General features: G+C 51.3%; 1 pseudogene across 1 annotated transcript in view; it reads right to left on the minus strand.

The window, feature by feature from the left end:
• Positions 1-24,511, minus strand: part of LOC308055833 (hydrocephalus-inducing protein homolog) — a 76,111-nt pseudogene extending 51,600 nt beyond the window's left edge. Inside the window, exons 1-7 of the transcript XR_013931978.1 lie at positions 24,504-24,511; positions 23,387-23,549; positions 21,633-21,752; positions 18,100-18,234; positions 11,246-11,445; positions 5,631-5,755; positions 2,842-3,043 (exon numbers count right to left, since the gene is read on the minus strand). The product of XR_013931978.1 is annotated as a hydrocephalus-inducing protein homolog (transcript). The remainder of the gene's footprint in view (positions 1-2,841; positions 3,044-5,630; positions 5,756-11,245; positions 11,446-18,099; positions 18,235-21,632; positions 21,753-23,386; positions 23,550-24,503) is intronic.
• Positions 24,512-24,997: the final 486 nt, after the last annotated feature.

The raw sequence follows: 24,997 nt of genomic DNA on the forward strand, positions 1-24,997 counted from the left end.
TGCAGTGCTTCACTGGGAAGCGGAGAAGCAGCCGGGCTTCAGCTGCAGGTTACCAGCATCGCTTGTTTATCTTCCCTTTTGCACTGGCAGGGATAAGCGAACTGGCTGCTCCGTTGCCTACACTGCCATCCAGCAGAGGATCCCAGAGCACTTGCAAAGCAAACTAATGCATTCGGGCATCGCATCACTTGAGTGAAATTAACGGGTTTAGGTGCATGAAGACAGAGGCCCTGAGAGCCTTGCCTGGCATTGAAACAGAGCAAGGTCTTAAAAAGATTCGTCAGGATGTGTTTGGTACTGTGCTCTGGGTGATGCTCTCTTTGTGTCGAGGTAAGAGAGAGATGGCAGGGCCTGTTCCCTCCCACTGACCACGTTCAAGTAGAGGAATGTGCTCTGAATGATTAGAAAAGGTAAAGGCGTGTACTCTGAATAATTAGGAAAGGTTCCATTGAGGATGTTAAAGGAAAACCATGAGTCAGAAGATCATTGAACAAAGAAAGTTGAAAGGTTTACTCCACCTAGATCCCACCTATTATGAATAGAATGACTAGATGTCGAAATCAAATGAATATGTATGTAAAGATGTTGTAACCTCTCACAAAAACTGTATAAATTACCCGACTTTTCACTGAAAACTTCAGAGCTGGTTTGTCCGGTGCGAATCGGTAGCTCCCCAGTGTTGCACGGAATAAATACCTTTGCTGCTTAAAGAAAAAATTAGTCTCCGAGCTGTTACTCTGTGCCGTTTTGGCATCAGCATTAGCCAATAAAGAAGTCAGCACCAGCACCTCTGAATCCAAACCCCTACATCCAGCCTTGAACCACTTCACCTTTTTCTTCTTTTGGGCCTCTTCTCCACAGAGCTTTGACACAGGTCACCTCTGCCTTACTTGGTAGCTGTAGCAGCGATCACTGCAGCGTTGAAAGCTCACAACCGAGAGGTGAGGAGGGAGCACTGCTGCAGAGCACTTGCTTCCCAGCTGGCACGTTGCTGTGCCCCCTTCACGCTCCAGTCCCCTGGCCACCAAGAACCAGCAGGTGACTACTCGAGGGGGGTGAGGGGAAGGCTCTGTACACAGAAAATCGAGGCAACACGCTATGAACAGGACAGCAGTCACCACCCAGCTGAATTCCAATACAATCAGCAAGGAAACACAGTCACGGACGTTCCTAGCGGCACACAGACAGAGCCTCGGGCAGATGCTGTCACCGGTGCCAAAAATACTTTCTTTGGCTCGCTCCCAGTGGAGTGTCGTGGGAAATGTTTCTCCATGGCTGACCTACAGCGCTGTGCATGAGGAGGGCTTCCAGCCACCGACATGAGCAACCCTCAACTCAGCCTTCAGCAACGGACAAGAATTCCACCACTACATCCCAGAAAGTCCTGCAGGAGGGAGACAGAGCAAGCCCCTGGGTAGACCTTGTGACGAGCCAGGTCTTTCTGGGTGACAGCAAAGCACAGGCTGCTGCACTGCCTCCTCCCATTGTCAAAGTCCTCTCTGCTCTCAAAAGATCTCAAAAGCTGCTCCGACAGCAGCACAGTGGCCTCGGAGCCATGACCACCCCTAAGACTGCAAGTAAGGAAGAACAAAGCGCCCTGGTCACAGTAAAGAACACAGGCTGGCATGAGATCAAGCGTCTCTGCAAAAAAATTGGGGAAACACGTCAACTCTGGCGAAAGCTGGTTGCTTCTGAGGGGAGAGAGGATCACTCAGGGTCCTGTCTGAGACGGGCAGCTGGGGAGAGATGCGAAAAGAATGGCACAGGGAAGTACTAAGAGAAGGTCATGAGATTTTTTCCTTTAGCACACTGCGCTTGCACCAAAGTCACACACTGTGTAATTAAAAACAGAGAACAGTGGAAAACTAGTTTTGGCCTTCAAGGCATTTCTGACCTAATTACATTGAACTTTATTTGCTCAGAAGCCCTTAAAAAGTGCTCCAGTTGAAGGCAGTTTCCTGATCAGCTCTGGGTTCAGATTAACTCCTATACACCTACAGCCGTCCAACTCTGAAAAGTCACACAAGGACTCCCTAAATCACCCCAGCTTTGAAGTGTCGTTTCCAGTGCCTCCCCCTGGGCCAGAGGCGTTTCCTTGCTGCCCCAAACGGAATTTCAAAGCTTCAGAGACACCCTTTGGAGAGCCTGCCCCACCTCTCAGCACCACGAAGACACAGGTGCTGACGCCCAAAGGCACTTCCAAGTCCTGTCCCTGACTTCCCCGCAGAACCCTCCACCTCCAAACTCTCCCCAGCCCCGGAGAAGGGGCAGGGATACCTCGTTGTGCTGGAAGCCGGGACAGCGCGAGGCAATTCAGCATCCTACAGCCGGATGGCCTCAACGTTCGGGGCCAGCAAAGCACCCTGCCCTGCGCACTACTGCAAAAGCAGGCTGAAGGAGGTTGCTGTCCTACCAGAGCTGGAGGGGAAGAAACTGCAGTGAATATCACAGCAGGTACGCTGCCTGCAGCTGTTAGGTGCTACTGCTCAACGCCGTCCCAGGTAAGGAGTGCCGACACTTTCCTCAGCCTCACAGACCCCCTGCCAGCCCAGGGACCAGGCCTCACTGATTTAGGGCTCCCACAGATGGGAATTTGCTCTCCGAGGAAATGCAGCCATTGCAATCAACCTTTCCTCCCCAAAACATCAGCTGGAACATGGATGGAACCAGAATGGGAAGCACCGAGCTCCATTACCCTGAAGCCCAGGGACACAGACCCGGATGCGGTGGATGCTTTATTTCTCCTACACCATCCAAAAAAGCACCAACATCCCTCTGAGGCCGTATGGTAGTTTCACCCCTGGGCAGTGTGTGTTACTGAAAGGAATCTTTCCAACGAACCTCAGCTTCTCCTGATCCTCCTCCTCTTGAGTAAGAAAAGCCTTCCACTGGAAGTGGGCTATGATTTTACTCCGGTTGTGGATGACCACACATCTGTGATTTGACAGCGTGATGTAGGTCTTCCCAACTGCCAAGGAGTTTCTGTCCAGCCTAATGTTGACATCTTCAGCGGCTCCATGAAGGCTTGTGTGCGTATCTTCACCTAGAACAAAGCAAAAGGCAGACATTGCTCATCGCCCTTGCTGATGGGAGTACAAGGAACGGAGGAAGCCACAGGGAACAGAAGTGTCACAGCTTTTAGCTGTGTGAGCAGTTCCACAGATCAATATATTTATTGCATCCCGAGAGCTGCACGTGTACAGCATGAGGATGTCCTGGGCACCACCTTAAGCACCTTATTTCTGGGTGGGCTTGTAAAGATTTATCCCCAAGGCGACACTATCTACAGGGAGACGTTTTCAGTGTGCCCAGGTGGCCTTTGGGTCACCATCCCATGCGGGTCACAGGGAATTCTGCATCTGAGTCGTTCAGGTGTCTCTGAGGAGGCCCCACCTCGGTCACGGCTCGCCCAGAGTCTCCTGCAAGCACGCCACCAGGGTTGTGTCTCTCCTGATCCCTTGTTGCCAACAAGCGAAGGTGCCTGGGGCATGCAGGCAGAAGAGGGAGGTAAAAAGAAACAGGCAAAGTGACAGCCCACGGCAGGATGGGACGCAGATGAGAACTTCACCGTGTTGGAGCAGCAGTGCCCTCACTTGCTGTGGGTCTGTGAAGATAGGTCGGAACGAGACCGGTGGGGCACGGCCCACACCAACCTGTCCATCACAGCCCTGCAAGCCCATTTCTTCTGCCTGGAGCCTGTGGGTGCCTATGCCCGAGCGTGCAAGTCTACACCGAGTGTTCCCAAGCTGTCCCACAACCCGAGCGAGCACACCTTTGCTTTCCGCCTCGGCCCAAGCTGAAGAGGAGAGAGCCCCTGGCTGCGCACAGCAGCCGATTAACGCCTGGAGTCTTGCTGGAGCACCTGCCAGCCCTTCACCCTCCAGAAGAGACCCCCACCAAAGCGCCCTCGCTGCCAGAGCTTCCAAACCTTCATTCTTCCCAACCAAGCAACTCCCGGGAGTCAACTAAGCTCAAACTTGAGCACCGAGCCTACTCTGCCTGTTGCAGGTGAGGGTCTCCCAGGTGAGAAGCAAACCACAAACACGAGACATTCTCCGTCGAAATGGCACTTCTGTGGAGCGTGTTTAAAGCCTCAGAGCCAGCCCCAGCTGAGAAGGGCAGCGACCCGGCCATCCCTGGAGAGCATCCCCCTGCCGAGGCAGAGCCTTCTCCTCGCTGCACGGGTTACAGCAAGGCAGCCAGGGGATGGACCTGCCTTTCCAAGGCTGCCACGCAACAGCACGGGGGAGAGCTGGCTGCCTTCTGGGTGGACTCCTTAAACCCTAAGCCAGACACAATGCGGCGAATCACAGTCGTTCCGGCAAAAAGAGCCCCCCCTCTCTTGGAGGGAGGTTGGAGAACGACTCACCCTTCAAACAGATCTCTGCAGCCATTCCTTCACCTCCACACATGGAGAGTTCAGCCTTCGTGCCTGTATAACCTCAACTTCTCTGCTCTTAAGGGAGCCCAGGAGGAGTGGGAGGGATTCGTGGCCAGACATGAGTTATGTTGCAAGAGAAACAGCAACGTCTCCATGACTGGACAGCCTGCTTTCTATAACAGACAACTCAGCGTACAAAAATAACCGAGGTTCAGAAGCGTTACAGAGGCAGGCGTGCTTTATAAGCCTTGCCTTCCCCCTCCGCTGAATCCTCGGCGTACGTTGGCAAGCAGAGGAAGCAGGACCCAAGAACTGGGAGACATGCACAGTGCTTTGAGCGTGCACAACTCAGGTTCATGGAAACATGACCTAATGCTCTACGAGACAACTAACTACGGCAAAATAAACTCCACGAAAACTATCATGGTCTCACTGTCTAAACCCATGGCCACGTGGGTCTTGAAATAATGGGTATAGTTTTGATCTTCAAAGCCAAGCTGAAGCCTTTGAAATTTAATTGTTCTTTCTGCCCTTCTCCAAAGTACAGAGCAGCTTCTATATGAAGACTGAACAGGATTCCTTAACCTAGAAATCACACAAGAGATAGTGTAAAAGCACAAACGGCCTGGGAAAATCCAAAGGAGGAAAAATTTGTCACCATTTGTCGTAAAACAGGAACCCAAGGGCCTGAAATAGTATTAGTCAGAAATTACAGAAGTGTAGTACCAGCACTTTCCCAAGCAATATTCCTTCCTTTGGAACGTACTGCCATGGGAGCCTACAGAAGCTCATAGCTACAAACCCGCAAAGCAACTGGACAAAGGCTTGGAAGGTAAAACCATCAGAAGTGATTAAACAAAGATGGGAATAAAGCCTCCAGCACAGAAAAATACTAACTCCAGGGCCCACGAGGCAGAAAGCACATGCACTGCCTGCTTCTACACGCTTTGCTGAGCATCCCCTACTGCTGCTCTCCTGGAGAGGAACCGGGGACACAGACACACTTACACTTACGCTCCTGGCTGACACCAGCATCCCCCAGGGAGAGACCAGCACGCAGCCACACAGAACAAGGGCACACTCAGCCTTTGCCCCTTACCTGCTCACTTGAAGCACCAAAACATGCAGAGGTTTTGAAAGAAAAGGGTTTAGAAAGAAAAGGGTTTAGAAGGAGCCTGCAAAGCAAGTTTAACAGTCTTCTGCTTTGAAGGACGCAGAGCGTGGGCACCATGCAGTGTCCAGCACTTACCTGTGTCGTAGTGAACTGTCAGGGGTCTGGAATAATCACCCGTCTTCTGTGGGTGGAAGTCCACTGTTACTTGCACGGCATCGCCAATCCCAAGAGTCCCAGCAGAGCGATCAACAGAGAAAGGGCTGCAACACAGACAGGCACATCAGGATTACTGTGGGACATTTGGGGACTATGTGGCTGTCTCGCTCACTTCAGCTCACCTGCGCAAGCAAGAAGCAAACAAACCACAGTTAGCAGAAGAAAAAGAGAACAGACAGTATCAGAAACTGAGCCACCAACTCGACTCCTGAAGAGCTCCAGCCCTCAGAACATCCTATGCTATAAAACGACCTCATCTCCCCCATACCCTGCATCCAGTTCTCTGCAGCAAGGCTCAAGAGTCTGACTGCTAGCAAAACGATCGGAGGACGGTTTTTGAAGAGCACTGAGATGGTGAGGGTTATTTGCATGCACAGCCTGACACGGACTTCCTCAGGAATCCGTCTTGTCCTGCCACCTATACACCTCAAGAGATACAAATGTCAAGGCAATGCCTGTCCCAGTGAGATTGCAGCCTGGAAATCAGACAGGGAGAAGAGAATTTCTTCTTGAAGACCAGAGAATAACTGGAGTTTAAGTTGCAGAATTCAACTCTTTTTTTTTTTTTTTTTTTTTTACCTTGAAAGCATCCTGGTTTTGCCTAAGAAAGGGCACATTTTATCAGTGTTTCAGTGAAAGCTGCTCTAAGCCAAGAAAAATCTGTAGGAGTGCAAAGGCACATTAAAGTGATACAGAAACAAGAAAACAAGACACAAAAGGAGTACCCATTTACAGCCTGAACAATTAAACCTCTAGCTAAATGAAGCACCATTAGCAGGAGCATATTGAGGCAAGTTTAACAGGAGGTTTTCGGTGTATTCACAAGCAATGCAGTCTGGGGCTCCGGGTTGTAATCCAAGCTTGGTAACTGTTTGCTTGGCCCGCTGGAGGAATTCTGTGCAATGCGTTGGAAATAATGATGAAAAGGTGTTGGTGTACTTTGGATTTAACACGAGCAATTATGATTTGTGGCCAGGTAAACAGCTCTTGGCTGACAGACACATAATTCAGTTCTTTAGTGCTCAGGGAAAAGTCAGATGCAACATGCTCCTGCACAACAGCAGCTGGGCTTTGCGGCTCCTGTACAGCCTCACTTAGAAAGCAAAAGGTACTGGCTTTAGTGCTTTGCTGGTGGTCAATTTGTCACCTCAAAAACACCTTCCAGAGAGTTTCCCAGTGATTAGGGAATGCAGCACACAAAAATAATGAGAAAATCAGGAGCCATGTGCAGGCTGAGCTTCATTCATGGAAGTAGTGACAGCTGATGAAATTGCTGGAGTTCCTGCTCATTAAGGAGATATTGCTGCAATTAGGGGCCTGACCTGCTCCCATGACAACAGCAAGAACGTTGGTAGTGACTAATGGGGAAGCACTGGGCCTGCAATGTTCACGTGCTGGACCTGAGACTTTTGAGAGGGAGGAGGAAAGCCAAGGTGCCACCAGCCTCAGAACCGGACTGCTCTCCATGGCCCTGCACCTGCACTGGGGGTTGTGCCTGGTTATACTGGGCAGGGCTCTGCTGGTTCTCAGCTGGCATCACTGCCTGCTGGAGGAAAGGCGCAGAAAACTTCCCCCCACCTTTTTTTTTTTTCTCCCCCCCACCCCCCCCCCCCACCCCAAACATGGCCAGAACAGAAAAGCTGCTGTTTAAGGGCCACAATTCAGCACCACCTCCTATCCCATCCCCTTGTCTGCATACCCCTGCCCTCAGATAGCTGGGATGGGAATAACACTCCTGAGGATGACTTCAGGGGGTGCCCGAGAAAGAAGGTATCTTCCCATCTTCAAATTATCAGAAGAAGAGGATCCCACCGAGGTCAGGACTCATTCTCAGGACTGAGAAACAGAGCACAAGTCAGACACGGCACCTCCTGCCTCCCACCCCATGCTGTACCCACGGGACAACTTTGTTACTGCTGTCGCAGCTTGGTATCCCTCACGTAGACCTGGTTCTCCAAGACCCAGAGGGATGCAAGGTCCATGCTTAACCTCAACTCTGAACTTCAGTGCACGTCACTAAGCTGTTCCCTGCAGCCTACAGATAAGAGATGCTAAGGAAACGTCCCTGACACACTAATAGCCACATGAAAGCCACTGCCAAGAGATGAAGCTGGCAGGCTAAACTCTGGCCTTTCAGCCATTAACTGTGAGCTGTTCTTTAGGATAATTCTTGTCCTGTTAGATCTACCCTGTTAGTGAATCACTACTGCTCCTGAAACGACAGGAAAGATAAGGTTTGGAGGTTTATTAATAGCTCTTCTTCTGACATCCTTTTTAACTATGCTCATTTGTACGTTTGCTTTGTTGTACAACATCTAAACTGTCACAGGTCCAGATCTCCCAGCGGTGCCTTGCAATCCCCGGCTTGTACAAACTCATCTAGCCGCACCAGCCCGAGGGAGACCTTCCCAGCAGAACCTGCTGAGATCTTGCCCGTTACTGCCCTGCAGAAAGGGAGCAACACCAGACTAGTAAGCAATTTCATAGGGATCTGTTCTGGCATCTGTTGTCCTGTCCTTGTACATCCTGTGGTAACTCTCCAATCCCACACCTCGATGTTGTATATGGGTACTACAGGGGGCTCCTAGCACTGCACCTTGTAGCATCATTTCCTGAGCTTTCAGAGCCTGGTGGGACATTCCTTAATGTATCTTCTCAGACGGATCCTCTCTGACCCCAAAGCACAGCGTAGCACAAGGTCTGTAACATCAGGAAAAGGCAGTGCTGCGCTGAGATCTGCTTCCAGACGCCATTTTCAACTGAAACGTACTGGAGTGACATTTATCTCCCTGAATGCCATGGAGAAGAAACTCGTTATCCAGCCTTAACAATGAGAACGACAGGAAGAGACTTTCTATATTTACACTAGTACTGCTCTGACTCTCCAGCCTACTTGTCACGCTGGCTGGGAGGCCACTTCTTTCCTGCTGGGGTTGCTGGAGCCACTGAGCTCACCTGGGACCTCAGGGCAGGTACCTGGGCAACTGCTCACAGCACAAGCAGCAGGGAACCCACTGTCACACAGTGCAGTCCCCAGCACTGGCTGGAAGAACCGCTCCTGGCACACCATGGCCTCATCACACAGCGAGAAAGAACGTGGGAGTTCTGCTCTCGGGCTGCAAGGGAACGTGCTGACCTGGTCAAGAGGGGGGAACACTTGGATTCTGAGTGGGGGATACAAGCTTGGGGCACTACAGTCCAGATACTGGAGGGCTGGGCTGCCATTCACTGGGACACAGCAGAACTGCATGCAGCCGAGGGATGGGAAATGCAAAAACCTGTATTTGGGATGGAAGAATCCCTGGCAGTACAGGCTGGTGGGCACGAAAGCCTTTCTACGGAAAGGGAGCTTAGGGGCTGCAGCACAGGACATACAGGGAGATGCTGGGATAAAGGGCTTTGCACAGCCTGGAGGAGGACAGAGCAAGGCTGGTATTACCCGATCTTACTTCTCGTGTTGTGTGCACACCCGATCGAACTCTGACACTGGTCTTGCTTTGAGCGCCGTGTTTGCTCAGATGATCTCCAGAGGTCCCTTCCAAAGGTATTCTGAGTTTCTCTTCTCCATCAGCCCGATTCCATTTCACATAGCCCCCAAATTTCTCATATTTCCTATACATCTGTGCATATATGCAAACAGATGGTAGACAGACAGGCACTGGAGGAACTCAACCCCTAAGAAAGTTCCCAATGAAGAATTCATTATGACATTTTGCTGAACACTTAAAGCAAAAAAAATAAAAAGAGCAGAAACACAGGAACTTCAGAGTATTTAAAAAGAAATCTGAAGGAAAGTGGGGGTGACCTAATTAGAATAAAACACTGCTTATACTCAAAGATTTAAATCATCAGTTTGAAATTTCAAACTGGCTTTCAAAAATTTGTAATGAAATGGAAGAGATGACTGATGCCTTCAGCTGACATGGGAAATCTTACCAGCTTTTGATCTCTGCAGACACACACAATCCAGTTATTCAGAATTCTACTTTTTTGTGTGTCGTATGAAACTTTTGTAACGCTTCCCATCTCTCTGTTGCAAATCAGGACTGAAAAATTTAATTGTTGAAGTTCAGCATAAAATCCGTATCAAGCAGGATTCAACACACGCTGGATCACTCAACGGAACAGTTGGCAAGGACGTTGCCAAGAGATGCCAGACACGACTGGGTATCTGTTTTGGTGGTGACGACTAGATCTGGAAATCCCAGAGGGAAGCTGTACAGGGATTTACAAGGTCCTGCCTACGTATTTCCACAGTGACAAGCAGCAGCCTTCTTGAATAGCATCCCGGAAGCCTGCTTCAACAGCCTTGCCAGGCTTTGGTAGAAGCCTCTTGGACCCTCACGCTTCCCAGGAGAAAGAGCAAAGAGCCTTCTCTTGACCCCTGTTTTCCTGGGGAAGAAACTGAAGCAACTCAGGTGCACTAAGGCAGACGGTCTTTGCTGCATTCTGGACGTCAGCTCCTGCACCAAGACCTCTGGGACCAAGCAACTCGGAGCTAACTACCAGCCAGCTGAACTGGTTTCCTTGCAGGTGCAGTGTCCAAAATGCATTACCTTCTCCAGTTCAGCAAACTGGAAAACCAGTGACTGTCTTCTGAGACCAACAGGAACAGTGCAGGCTGTCCACAACGCCGCACATGTCAGGCACCTGACCAGGAGACTGCCGAAATACCACGTGCTTGTGGCCTCCCAAGGAACGCGTATATTTGGCCAACAGGGCCACATACCCATTTCAGAAGGCACTGAAGATCAAGGAGCTTGCCAGTAGCTACTACAAAGTGCTAGAGCACTTTCCAGGAGATCTGAGAGAGACAAAGCTCTACAAGAGGCTCCCAACCCACGCACCAGGTATTTGCTGCACCTTTGGCCTGTGCCCCCGCTGTAAGGCATTCCTCTTTGGGGCTGTAGTGCAGCTTTGAAGCCGCTGCCAGCTCATCTCCACTTAAGAGCTCATTCTAATGAAGAATATTGGATCCCAGGGACCAGATCAAACCTACTGGAAAACCAGGTTCTGGACCCCACAGGGTTTTTGTCAGGGTCTCAATACCAATTCCTTTGATCTATCATCTCTGATTGCACTTGCTACTCTAGACAAACTGCTGATAAAGCTGCTGATAAATTCTTAAATGTCCCTTCCACCAGCTCAGAGCTTGCCTATTTCTTAACACTGCCCTTGGTCTGCAGGAACTGAGCTCCTAGAGCTGTCGTCTGCCCCGCAGGATCTTCCACAGCCCAAGGGCAGTCCGGCTGCCTTCTTACAATTGCTCTTTCAGTCTAACAGAATCAGCCTTGCACGGCTGTGCTCTGAAGACACCGTCGCACTATAAAACTCCACTCTGCAGCTTGCAGAGTTTAAGCAGAGGTTGCGCCATGCTTCAAACACTATAATCAACAGCAAACCCCACGTGCCCTGCCCATCTCCAGCCACGGCAGCAGCACGGCAGCTCACATGCTCTGGTTCCTTTTTGTCGCTGTTTCCCAACTATATTATCACACCACAGTGTTTTGCGCAAAAAGAGATGAGATCCCTACCTCTGCGTGCTGATGCAGTAGCGGGCCACCCGGTTACCAACGTTGCGAACCAGCAGCGTTTTCTGGGTGCTGTACTTGACGGGACAGGCTGAGAAGTTCACCTGGTCGGGGAAGTCCAGGATAGCTCGGGCACCTATAGCTCGGATAGGCACAACAAACTTCTCCCTTTCTGTGATGCAGATGAGCTCGTGGAAATAATCCTGCAGGGAAAGAAACAATCTCAGCACAATGCTTTTAGCACCATTCCCACGGCAGAAGGAAAACTGCTGTTTTCTAGGACTGTTGCAGTAGCATTCAATAACGTAATAATAGTACCTTTTACCTTCATGACCTTTCATTCCAGTAGCATGACTTGCACAGGGTTGTTAACTTGCAAAGAAGAAACAAGCTCACTGATTCACCCGCTTTCGCAGCAAGCTGGCAGCACCACAATTACCTGATGCTTTGATTCCGAGGCACCAAAACAGAGTCGCTTCACGCAAGGGATCACAGCACTAATGGAACCTGCTTCAATCGCCACCGCAGACTATTGGAAGCACCACTGAGAACCCAGCTGTGCCACAGCACTAACTCCAACGCCAGCAACGCGGCGACCTCGTTGAAGCTTGGCAGGGGATGCTCAGGTACACTTTCAAAAGGACTTCACCACATACATGAGCAACAGTCAGTCGCTGGGGAAATGCTTCACAAGCTGGACACGGTAATTGCTGCGATGCCAGGCGAGTGTAGGGTACAGCTGTATTTCTCACCCCCTCCCACAGCCTTACAGGGCCAAGGCTGGGGACACGCACCCTTCAAAAGCCATCTGACCCATCTCCCCACACCAGAACCGGCTCAGCTCTGCACCCAAAGTGTCCCTCCAGATGTTTCACAGGTACTTCAAAGCACTAACAACTCCAGCCCTGCCCTCAGCAGCCTACGCCAGCTCTGCACTGCAATTCAAGAGAGTTCTTCTCTGCCTAATCTCAGTTTCCCTTTACATCTCACCCCAGCCCCAGGGGACACAGAGACAGCTCTGGCTGATGCCTTAATCACACCCCTCTGTAAGGTCTGTTCTAGAGGAGTAAGTGACGGGGTCCCTGGTTAGCACACCCACCCCAGGCAGGCGGCATCGGGAGCTGCACACGGGGGACACTCAGACACCCCACCAGAGCAAAGCCGGCTGTGCATTGCCAGCCACTGCCTTCTGCAGAACAGAGCCAGGCAATCCCCCCCCATCCCGGCTGTCTGGCGTTTAGCAGCAGGAAGGCAAATCAAATTACCAAAAGCATTTTACTGTAGGGATGAGCAGATCAGACCCCAGATGGATGGCAGGCACCGCTGGCTGCGCTGCAAGTACCACCTTGCCCCCACTGAAATCAGTGAGGAAACTGTTGCCCCAGGGCCAGGAGCCATTGCCCCCAGCAGGCTCTTATCGATGAGCTGATCAAAGCTCTGCTTCTCATCAGTCACTGGCTGCCCTGATTTTTGCCCCGGTGCTTTTAACTCATTTGATATTCTTGTAATTGTTGAAGCAGGAAGCGCTTTGATTTAGGAACCGCACACAGCGGCAAACTCCCTTCAGCAGAACTGATCCGGATTCCTCCACGGCTGGGATTTCCTGCTCCCATCCCCTCCTGGAAGGGCCCTAAGGCAGCCAGCCCAGGCACAGACACGTACCCAGTGCTCCAACACAACAGCTGACACCCAGCGCCTCACCCACCACCCAGCGCCTCGCCCACCGCTAAGGTTGCCAAAACAGATGCTGCCCCATCCAAGGCACAAAGAATAAAGAAGGATCTCTTTTTCTAGACATCTCAAACAGTCACCCTACAAACGGCACAAGGGCTTTTGCTTCTCCTATTTGGAAGGTAAAATACTAGCAAGGGAACTGCAGCAAGCAACCTGCAGGATTTAACATCATATTGCAGGCAAGGGTTTCATCTTCAGCAAGTCTTTGTGAATTAGCAAATTTGTACTCAATCTTGCAGCCCAAGCCCTCTAAAATAAAAGCTATGGGCAGCCCATATGACTTTAAAGCACCCATTATCTCCCGGGTACTTCACCTCCCAGACTGTTCAGATGCTCAGAAACTGCATTAGCAAATGGAGAGTGCCATTTGCTTTTGCTGTTGTTGTTATTTCGGCCACACTACTGTAACAAAGGCAAATCCAATTGAAAGCTACCTGCCTTAGTCAGTCTTGGCATGCCATATTTACTTAGCTCTCTCTTCCAGATGCCAGGTAGACAGAGGAGGATGCAAGTACAGATCAGCAGGGAGATTAAAAAAGGAACTTCAGCAATTGGAGGTATTTGAGGGAAGTAAAAGGAAGTAATTGTCAAGTCGTTGTCATTGCTAAGGAGCAAATAGATGACAGCAAGGTAATTAAGAGCCCAAGAAATAAATCCCCCCCTCCCCCAAAAGCAAGCACTGGCAGCCTTCCCAGCTCCCTTGCTGGTGAGGGGCACTGGGACCACCTGCACAGCAACGCACAAGGAAAGGGAATTCTTTCTCCAGGGACCTGAGAGCAAGGCTAAAGCAGCAAGGGTTTGGTTTCACAGAGACAACCACGAGCTTGGGAGAGAAAGCTGCCTCTCGCCATTCCTGCAGATGCACATTATGCTCCAAGCCCCCTCTCCAGGGACACCGTGGGACATGGCATCCCGTGCAAGGCTTGACTCAGCCCTTCAGAGCGGGCTGACCCTTCAGCCACGCTCTACCACCCCACCAAAGTGGGACCTTGCACCAAGCTGAATGCAGCATCAGCCCAAACAGGGGGAAAGCCAAGGCAGGAGGGGTGCTAGGCAGAAGCTGGCTGCTTGTGTCGCTGTGGACCCATGGTCCCTTAAGCTTTTGAAAGCTGAATTGCCCCCCTGGGGGGGGAACGGGTTGCAGTCTCCCCTGCAGCACTGCCTCGTGCTACCGGGACACTACCTCTGCTACACGCTTGCTTACAGCCTGGGCAACTGTTGAGACCAGTTCAAAATCTCGTTCTGCTTCGCAACTGCAAACCCTTAGCAGACTGTTTAAGACCAGCTTTCTAAATAAACATGCCTGGATGACAGAGGGGCTGCAACCCATCTATGCTCTAAAGTTTGTTGTGTTTAGACACAGCTTCAGGCTACAGATTTTCATGAAAACATGACTTCATCCTTCATACAACTCCCCTCTCCATTGCAAGGATGACAGACAGTTGTACGATGGTTCCCCTTCTCTCACACCCCTGTGACAAGCAGGAAGTTACAAGCTCTGGCCTTCCAGGTATCACCACTGGCATCTGAACTGGCACCCGCTGGAACTGAAGCAGCTGCTCATCTCTGATGTTGTTTCAGGCTCTCTGCAAACTCAGGGGCTAACGGTAATACTGCCACAGCGATATCAACCTTAGCTGCCCACAACACCACACTCGGATGTCAGATTTCCTGCATAACCCATCCTAAATCCTGCACTGAATTCCTTGCAGCAGACGACTTGCACAGAAAAGCTCCTTGTAGCATGAGGTCACACGGCAAGCCAAGCAGGGAAAGCTCCCGCTGAAACCCTGATATCAAAGGCTGGAAAATAAGGGCCATGACAAGAGAGGAGGGACCGGAGGATGAAGATCCAGTCGCAGGAGAAGGGGGTGCCCCTGCGCCTGCCCCCCTCAGCTGCCGGTTTGCAGCACTCTGAAATGAGTCGCTTAGCTCCAGGTTCGTTTGGCACCGGGCCATTTGCCTCGGTCTTCTGCCCCTTTCCTCCCCACACGAGCCATCTGGAAAGTATACTTGGAATAGCTTCTGGGCGCTACAAAGCATCTAACAGGGCTGCGCTGAATTGTAAAGGACTTCATTTCACCAATGCAGAAACTCGCTGTCCTGTCGTATTTCATATTAATCAATGTGCATTAATTCAGTCTCCACCGAGCACCAGTAATGAATTTCACAAACCTCACAGACTGAGCTGGCATTGCCGGAAAATAATGTATGGCTACAGTGAAAAGAGCAAGAGGGCAAAACAGAATAAGCTGTGCTGGTTTTATATGCTTCTTACTTCCTTCTTCCTTTACAATAAACTATTAATAAGCCTGAAGGACACACAAATGGAAGTGTTTCTCTCTGTTGTTTATCTGCCAGTCAGGCCACAATGGTTCCCAGTTCAGCAGAGACTGTCAGACCATAATGCAAGGACACGCAGGAATGTGGGCTGGCACAAGAACACCCACGCTGTACAACTGGAGCCACAAAACAGAAACGTGCAAATCAGAAGCAGCAAGAGTAACTAAGTGGAAACGCTGCCCAGCAGAAAAATTAGCAGTTCATTCATAACACAAGTGCCAATAAACCAACAGACACGCCAGCTGTTTATTTATTTTCTGACAGTCCGAGCACGTGGCACATTCCCAAATGACTGCCAGACAGCAGGAAACTGTTCATTTTCCAAGAAAGGGCTACGTGGCACACAGCATTTCAGCCACCAACAGCTCACATGGCCCTAGTACTTACGGCTTGGCCACAACTGTACTCCTTTGAATCAGGAGTGACTTCACTGAAGTCAGACTTACCCCAGGGAAGAACAGATTCAAAGCAAGAGAATTATACAAACCAACTCCCCATCAGGAAGACCCGCATCCCAGTTCACTGGGTTACCCACAGTCCCTGTGGATCGTGCAGCATCAGGGATGTAGGGGTTGTTCAAAGGCAGCACTCCTGAGCCTTCCACAACTAGCACAGATACTCTGCAGGCAAGCAACTGCAAGCCCAGCGCAGGTGGCTTTACAGAACCATCTCCCAAAGCCTGCCTCTTGGCCAAGGGCTTTGCAAGGTGCTCTGCACATCCTGACCACGCTGTGGATGCATTTCTAGCTCAGCTACAGCACTCTGGCACTTCGCTGACTCACACTCCACCACGTATGAGCCAAAACATTCCGTCTGTACAAAATTCTGGTTCTGCTGTACAATCCCCATGTGCTCCTCACTGAGCAGCATGCATCCCTCTCCCAATGCCCTGCAAGGAGCAGAAAACCCAGTTCGGCAGAAACCGCCGTGGTGTCGCTGAAGCTGTGCAGAGGACCTTGCTGGCACAGCTCCCTAATGCCACACACTCACCAGTTCAAGGGCAAGACAAGGGACAAAGTACTGGACATGAGTGCTCCTGGGGGTTCTCTCACCCTACTTCTATTTGGGGTGATGTTCATCCGTTGCTCTGCTGCTTCTCTCTAGTTGAAGAGCAGCAATTTGCCCTTCATGGGAACCAATTTACTTCCACACCCAAAATGAATGCTAATTCATACTAATAAATCACATTTTAAAGGAAACAGCGTCCTCTGCAAAGCCTACCTCGGTGAGGTTAAGCTCTTATGTCACTTGGGCAGTATGGAGAACTGCCCTAGGCCAACATCATTTTTACCTTCCATACGAATGACGTAAAACCATTTCTCAGTCCCTCCCCAAAGCAACAGATCATTTCACAAGCTCAGGGAGCCAGGGACCTCAGGGCATTTCCTCTTTTAGTTTGCTACAGCCACGCTGTTTGAGGATAGGACCGGGCATTAAACTAAATCTAAGCAGCGAACGCAAGATGAGAGAACAGCTGTGCCCAAAGGGATCCTGCGCCTCTGGCCTAGCACAGAAGCATCAGCTGGCTCAGAGCTATCCCCTAACCTCGCCTCGCCCACACAGTCACACAAAGAACCCTGCCAAGAGGTAGCAGAGTGCTGCTGGAAAGAGTCAGCCTGTCTGTATTCCCCTGCGATGCTTCCTCCCTTCCATGCCATGTGCTAAACCCTTCTGCATTAACAAGCCTCCAGACGACACTGTCACCCCTTCACATCACGGCACAGTGCAAGGCTTGCCAGAGCCACAGCACCGATGCTCCAACCTGCAAGCAAAAGCATGGCACATGGGGCAGGGAATAGGTGCCAGCTGACACAGCAGCCACAGCCACATGCACGCAGGCACAGCCACACCAGCGTGACTGCCCAAAGGCTCCGGGGTAAGTGTCTGCCTGCAGATTCTACCTGCCCCTTCAATGCCTGGGTGTGCTCCAGATGTCTCTGTCATCTGCAGCACACCGACCCCCTGCTGATTAAAGACTTCTAGAGCTCAGTGCGGCTGTGCCAGGCTGGCTCCCCGCCACGAGCACAGCGCATCTTCTCCCCTAGAATCACAGCTGGAGCACAGGCAGGCAAGTATCCTCAGGGGCAGCACAGCAGCAAGGCTGGAACACAGAGGGTATGAAAAAGCATCACCTTCGCTCCAGCCCAGGGTGAGGAAGGGAACTGGTTGCCAGATGGGAAAGAGGAAAGCTCTCTGCATCTATTCACTCCTCTAGTCTTTTCCATCATAATTAAGCCCCTAACACTGAGTAGAGAGGTGGGATGGCTAAACATCAACACTCCTCCTGGCCATTTTCCTACTGTCACACGTGCACCTTCCCCTACAAATGCCCAGGAAAGCACAGGGAGGGAACGCACAGCCCGTCAGTCCCTGCTGCGGTGGCATCGCATGGTGCTGCCAGCCAGGCTGCCTGACCACAGCCTAGAGCAAACCTTGCAGCACGGCACGGGTTATAACCAGTGCGCAAGGAAAGTGCCGGCTTCAGACAGAACGTTCCGCTGTCTCACTGCTGTGTCCAACGTGATACACATTCCAGTGACTCCAGTTTTCAAAGGTGGTGGTCCTCACTCTGATCAGGCTCAACTTCGCGTCCTCCAAACAACAGGTCAATTTTAAATAGGCTTTTGTATTTATAATTATCAGAGCAAAGCCATAACCATACAGCAACGGACAGATATTAGCAGTGCCGCAAAACCCACAGCAGACGCCCCGTTCTGAACCCAGCCCCGCAGCTTCGCCTCCCGCTGAAGGCACCTGTCTCTTGGGACCTCCAGTCTCACCTTGTTCTCATTGGGGGTGAAAACGATGTGGAAAGTCGCAAGCATGCCAGGCGGTACTTTGCGGCACACGGCATGGTGGCTGATCAACTTGAAATAAGGTGACCTCTCCAAGGTGACCTTCAGCAGCTGAGGAACCTGCAGAAAAGGTAAGAAAGTATGATTTTGCAGCTCGTGGAAACAGGAGAAGAGACCTGCCGATAGCCTTCCTTAACCACCTTTCCAAAGCACTTTTAGCTCTGGAGGTACGTGCACATAATACACAAGAGTCAACATTAATCCCTTCTGCCTGGGCAAAACAGCTCACGGCCAGAGGCAGCAGGGCGATGAAGGAAGGGCCAAGCAGGGAAGACACCAGCAGCACGGAGGTATAATATCTGAATCAAGCCACCCGTGTATTCAACAAGCCCAAAGAACCTGCCGGCTTCTGCCCGTACACATCCAGGCAGTCATGCCCCTAGAAGGGGACTGTGTTATCTGAAGGCCAAACAGTACGTGTTAATCCTGGGGGAAGGAAGAAATGCACTTTAACATGCTGCGTTTGAGCGGGGCACTCAAGCTGCGATGCTACAGTCATGCGGGCAGACCGGCAAGAGGAGGAGACCACACATACTGTGGCCTCACTGGGAATAAAAGCAGGCCTGAAGAGCAAAAGGAGGACCATGGGAAGACAAAGAGACAACCCCACAAACTGAGGATGGCTAGGAAAATTCACAGGGAGCTGTAAAGAAGCAAGGGAGAAGCACAATACGCTACAAGGAAAGGCTGATGCAGAGGATGAGAGCCAGCAACTTGACAAAGTGATGGAAAGCCAGGCGACCCCCCAGGCTGTGCCTATCAACTATGGGCTCCAAAGGCATCTTCTGCCTCGAGATACATGACCGGCACTGACTGGCGCTGGAGTCTCAGTTTTAAAAGCCAACCTCTGCTCTCTGGAGGCTCCTGCTGCCTGTGACCGTAGCCAGGCAGCTGCCAGCGCAGGCAAGCCAGATCCCTGGGGACCCCTGCCCACCCCCAGCAGTCCCTGCAGGCACCCTGCTGCACGGTTCTGCCCTCTGGGACACCACCAGCACACAGACAGCACACAGGCATTTCTCAAGCACATTGAGAGCGACGCCTGAGCAACAAATCTCAAAGTCTAAAGCAGGTGATTTGGACTGACGGGCAGCTTCACTGACAAACAACAACCCCACAGGAGGCTTGGAAAAAATGAAGGCTCGTTCTGCATCACCCACCCGAGCCTGGTAACCCGTGGCCAAGGCAGTCCTGAACTCTCCAAACGCCCTTGGAACCCAGCAGGGTCCTGGGGCAGCGGGTTCCAGGAGCCAGTTTCACAGTGCACACAAGCAGTTTGGTCACCAAGTCCCTTAGGAGAGGAGCACGTGTGGCTCAGACCTTCAGCAAAAGCCACCCGGAACACCTGAGGGTGCTGAGGAACAGCCTGAAGACAGAAAAGCAATTGTACAACACAGGTAAGAGCAGTAAGTATATAGCGAAGCACTTCTGTAGTTGCACGATTACAGAGCCTCTACTTGGAATATATTTTGCTGTCAGCTGGATTTTTAGGGGGCAAACAACTTCAGGCTGCCGTGCAGTATAAGATTCAGAAGAATCTGGGAAACCAGCGCGAAAACTCTGAGACAGAGCACAACACTGCTCTGCTCTTCTCCAGGACATCGCCAAAAGCCAACAAAATTAGAATAGAACACTCTCTCAGGATTATCATCTCTACCTTTCTGTATTTAGAACATACCAAGGATTTTCCTTAGAGCTGATCTTACTTTTACACCCACGCTCTCCAATGGTTGAGGTCTTACCGGCTTCAAAACTAGTTCGGTTTGGAAAAAAACCCACATTCACACATTGCCTCCCCCTTTACAGGGCACGTAAATCCCAAGGCGCAGCTGGACAAGTTTATTATTCCTTACTGGGAAGGGCAGAAATGTTATGCAGATGTTCTTTTCCACCCAAGGAAGCATGAACAGAGCAAATCAACTGTTTGCCTGTTGGCTGGTGCTTGGCAAAGATAACCATTTTGAAGTGCTGCATGGATAATGGAGCAGCTGAAGCCAAAAGACTCAGTGGGAATGAAGCAGAGAGTAGGAAGAGAGAAACTGAGGCACATTTTAATTGGGGAAGAAGATACCTACAGCAAGGGGTGCCCAAAACCCAGTGTAGACCACACCAGTGGCATTCCCTGGGTGCAGGCACCCATGCCACATCTTATCCACGTTCCCAAGTTAAATGCCAGACCAGGAATGGTGCAGTACTCTCCAGGAATAACTGAGGGACCACACACGCATCCTTCCTAGCCAAAGGGTCTTCCCTTTTCACCCACATCCCTGTCAAAACCTGTTCTCTCAGGAGATTCTTGGACTTCTCCCGCTGTCCTTCCACCCGCAATACACCTTGGCAGCTTTTTTTTGTTGTCCACCTGTTTGTCCCCCCCAGCAGGTAAATCTGGAAATCTGGGGGGAATTCACCGGCTCTTGCGCACACTTCCATCTTCCCATCCCACCCTCCCCTCACGCATACCTCTTATTCTTCATTACAGAAGAGTACCCTTAATTACACCTCTCTTCCTGACCTTTCTCTGCTGCCAGTGCACTTACTGCTACAGATCAAGAGAAACCCTTGCGTGTAGGAAAGTGTGCAGGGAGAGAACACCGAGCTCAGCTCCTTTCCTCCCTCTGCCTTTTCCCACCAGCTTGCTCTTGGCACATGCCTCATTCCAGCAAATATTTCCCCAACTGAAATTCAAAAGGTCTCAACTTCCCTCTTTACAGTGAACAAAACTGCTGACATTTTCCAACTTTTCCATTTGCAACTTTCTTGGGAAATCTCAAAATGATCAGGTTTTTCAAGCAAAGGTGGAGACCTCCGAGGGCACTTGACTCTGAACGTGCTGTGGCTCTCCAAAGGGAAAACAGAGCATCATGTTGCCTCAGAAAAACCTGAGCAGAACCCAATTAAGCTTAGCAGGAGCCTGAAGCGGCACCTAAAGGCCTCCCACTGCTTCTGCTACATCAGTCTGTTTCCACTGCTGTTTCAAAACACCTTTCCTGAAGCGCTGTTACCACTAATTATAACTTACTCCAGCATAAAGTGGAGAAGACCCCACCCCGAGCTCTGACAGCCCGTTCAGCTCTCTGTGCAGCTCACCCAGAGGCAGAGGTGCCCTGTGGAAACCAAGATTAACCACGGAGCCACCAGGACGCGGTGCACACTCGAGGGAAAGCACGAAGGCAGGGAAGAACTGTACAGCCCTCAACATTCCCATCCGTGCAGGGCTTCCACGGGGAAAGGTGCTGACTAGAAAAGCTCCTTTCAGCGAGGTACTACCAACACACAGCCAAAACCAGGGGGAGAAATCTCAGCATGGGAAGATTTCCACCATCTTGCAAAATAAAGGTGGCGAGACCTTTTACTCCGGATGCGCTGTGCTGCAGCAGGTGACTGGCTGTGCTGTGCACCGCGCGGACAACACTGCTCTCCAGTTCCAGCACAGGGTTAAACTTCCACATCCCAGCACTTACCTTGTCCTCGTTCCTCAGAATCAGTGGCACTTCATAGACCTCGTAGGGGACGTAGCTCTGGAATACCACCTCTGACGGGAAAGGCTGGAACGAGTGCTGTTTCGGGGAAGGTGCCAAGAACTGCAGATGCAAAACAGAGTTTCAGCCGCTGGGAGAAAGATTCATCAATCAGAGAATACTACATCGGTCCCCAGTGAAGTACAGTCTCCCGGTGAGTACGCCTGCCCAGCTCACGCCAGGGGAACGGCAGCTCACCCACCTGTGCTCTGAGCAGATCAAAAGTTTCTGGGCCACACCGAGCAGGCTCAAGCGAGCAGCTCTCTTGCTGGCCGTTTCTCCAGGTTTCCTGCTCCAACAGGCAAGGCAGCGCTTACCTCCGGCAGAGCCCTGGGCTAACACGGTCACACAGCTCCAGAGCACTCACTGCGAGAGCCGTAAGCACTCGTGCAGCAAGTGAAAGCCAAGAATTTACAGGAGACTCCATGGGAAACAGTCTGGGGATTATCTTTACCCTGAGCAGTGACCAAGTCCAACCCATCCTCAAATCTCTTTTTTGATACACAGCCTAGAAACCATGAGGAAGAGAAGACAGGCCAAAAAGGAACACCGCCGTTAAGAAAGCAACAGATGAGGTGATAAGGTTCAGCTCCTTCCCCAGCACTACTGCTCAACTTGAGTAAGGCTGGACTTGGCATCTCCTTTTCCCATGAGCTTTCAACGGATGCTTCATTGCAGTCCATTATTGCCATGTCAGTTAGTACCACCACCGAAGCGTGCCTGACGACACACAGAAACAGCAAACGCTTACAGCGCAGAGGCATTACTTGGAGAAAATCCCTCCCTGCTTTGTCTCCCCCCTTCCAGCTGAACTCTTCGCACTCACAAGACACAGGCACATCTCCTGCTTCTGCACAGGAGTCAGGGTCGTGCTGAAGCCAGGAGCCACAGCACCCGGCCAGTTCTGTGCGTGCTCGTCCGAGGCGTTCCCAACCTCACACGCTGTCTAGGGCAATCCTTAACCAATTTGTTACAGGTCTCTTGCTGGCAGTTTTCCACTCAACAGCCTACCTCAGTCATCTACCCCTTTGGAACGTGCGTTATACTAAGCAGATGTGTAAGAAGAGCAGCTTTCAACATACGTGTAAGCAAACACTGATCCAGATAAAGCACACCCGCTCCCCTCTGCCCAGCGCCATTCCCCTGTGTACCTGGCAGCCTGCAAAATCTAACACCCCGTAAGGGTCCCACTCGTCGTTCCAACCCAAAGCATTCATGCAATTGCTTTAGCTACACCTTGAGTAGTTACCGTAGGCCCTCAGCCCCCAAAGGCCAACGCAGCCACCATTGAGGGCATCCGACGACCCCAAGCGTTTGACAGAGACTACACCAAATCAGGGGCTGGCTATTTCAGCAGGAGGGTGGGAAATTGCAAGCTTGCATCCTTGTGTCCCGCCCCAGCCTTCCTCCAGTATCATGCTTTAGCCACAGAAGCTCGTCTCCAGCAAAAGCCACCAACTTCAGCAGAGGTGCTTTATATGGGCTTAGTGCAGGCCAGGACTTCAACAGCTCACTGGGGGAAAACGTTTCACCTTTCCCCCAGCAGAAGGAACTCCACCACCACCAGCAGCAGTTTGAAACGACAACAGGACTTAGTCACCAAAGTATTTAGATAAGCTGGAGGCAAGCCTGTCACAAGCATAGGCCCACTTCAAATGTCACGTCAAACAGCAAGGAAAAGGGCAAGAAAAGGCTACCTTTTGACGGGAGGCTTCGCTCACGTCGAGAAGCTGGGTAATCTGGGGCCGCCGCATGTCCCGAGTGCTGGCCAGCCTCTGCTTGGTGCTAAGAGTCATCTCCTTCAGGAAGGCAGAGGGAGTCAGCTGAAATGCAAAACACCAGCAAGAGCTACAGAACTGCCTTCATTCAGAAAGGCTTTTCTTGTTCAAGAGCCACTGATGAATAATTTGTGATCACAGCCACTAGGATAGTCCTGGAAGTCCCATAATTACCCGCTGAAATATTTAACATCAGTAAATTAATGATAGAGAGCAGAATACACATGCTCCAACCAGGTGGCTCTGTCCCATTAGCTTCTCCTTTGTGATTTGATGTGACATGTTGGGGGATTTGGCTCTTCGGGCATTTGTTTCCTCTTCAGATTTGCTGGATTGAGCCAGTGACCTTTGAAGAAGGTCGGGAGGAGTTACCAGCAACCCCCTAACTCCATCCTTGCACAACGCTTGCAACCACCACACGCGTGGAGACGTCACTGCTGGGTGAGTCAGAGGAAAGCAGAGAAGCAGTGTTGTGCCAAGACCGAGGTGGAGAGGAATGGCTCCAAGTTTTAGTTATCTCTTTTTAATTAGCACTTGTTTTCTCTGTTCTGGCCTCCGAGACCCCTCCACAGAAGTATGCAGAGAGACCTCCTCGACAGAGCCTCAGCGCCAGGTCGCCTTCAGCCAGGTGAGCTCTGGTCAGCAAAGGACGTCTGAGGATGGGAAGGAGGAATTGCCCTGACTCCGCTGCTGCCTGCAGCGCTGGGTCTGTGCTCCACACGGGATACGGGACAGAACATCTGTTCTGGAACCTGTTCCATCTGGGACCAGCCATGCCTCTCAAAGCCTTTGGGCAGAGTTCGAGCAGCCCACCACATGCCCAGCTGCCTGGAGGGCAGGTATGGTCAGAGCAGCGCTGGCAAGCATCCCGACGTGACAAAACATTGCTGCCCACACAAAGGGGACAGAACGAAGCACACGCTCACGCTTCAGCTATTCCGGTGCAATGCCCGGTACGACCATTTAAATTGGCTCCGGTGGCACATCCAGACAGACTCTGGGCTTGCCCTGAAGTAGCACACAGTCCATCCCCTACTGCACCATGATCGCCACCTCCGACAGAAGCATGGCAGCAGAGAGACGGGGAGGTGGTGTCCAGCTTCACAGTGCTGCCAGACAACAGGAGGGGCAGGTAGAGGAAGGACGCGGGGGCAGTTTCCAGCCTTACACAGCTCCTACGTGGCCGCAGCAGGTACTTACAGTTGCGGGCTTCTCTGTCCCTCTGGCTAGCTTCGGATTACGAGGCACTACCACTTGCCTCGGGAATCCACCAGCCATCCTGGAGGACCCTGTGAACGAGCAGGGCTTTCCAGCGGCCATGCCTCAGTTGACCTGCAAGGAACAACAACAGGACTTTGAAAATCCAGAATCCCCTTCATGGCAGACCCAAAGGAGACAGCTGTGCCTCCAGGCTGTAGCATCCTTCATAACTGGACAGCAGGCGGCCTCCCCACCCTGTCTCATCATTAGACCATGTTGAAGCAGAAGAGTGAAGACTGATAGAAGTAAAACCCCACAACAAACATTCCC

This window comes from Falco punctatus (assembly GCF_963210335.1).
Source record: "Falco punctatus genome assembly, chromosome: 20".
NCBI lineage: Eukaryota > Metazoa > Chordata > Aves > Falconiformes > Falconidae > Falco > Falco punctatus.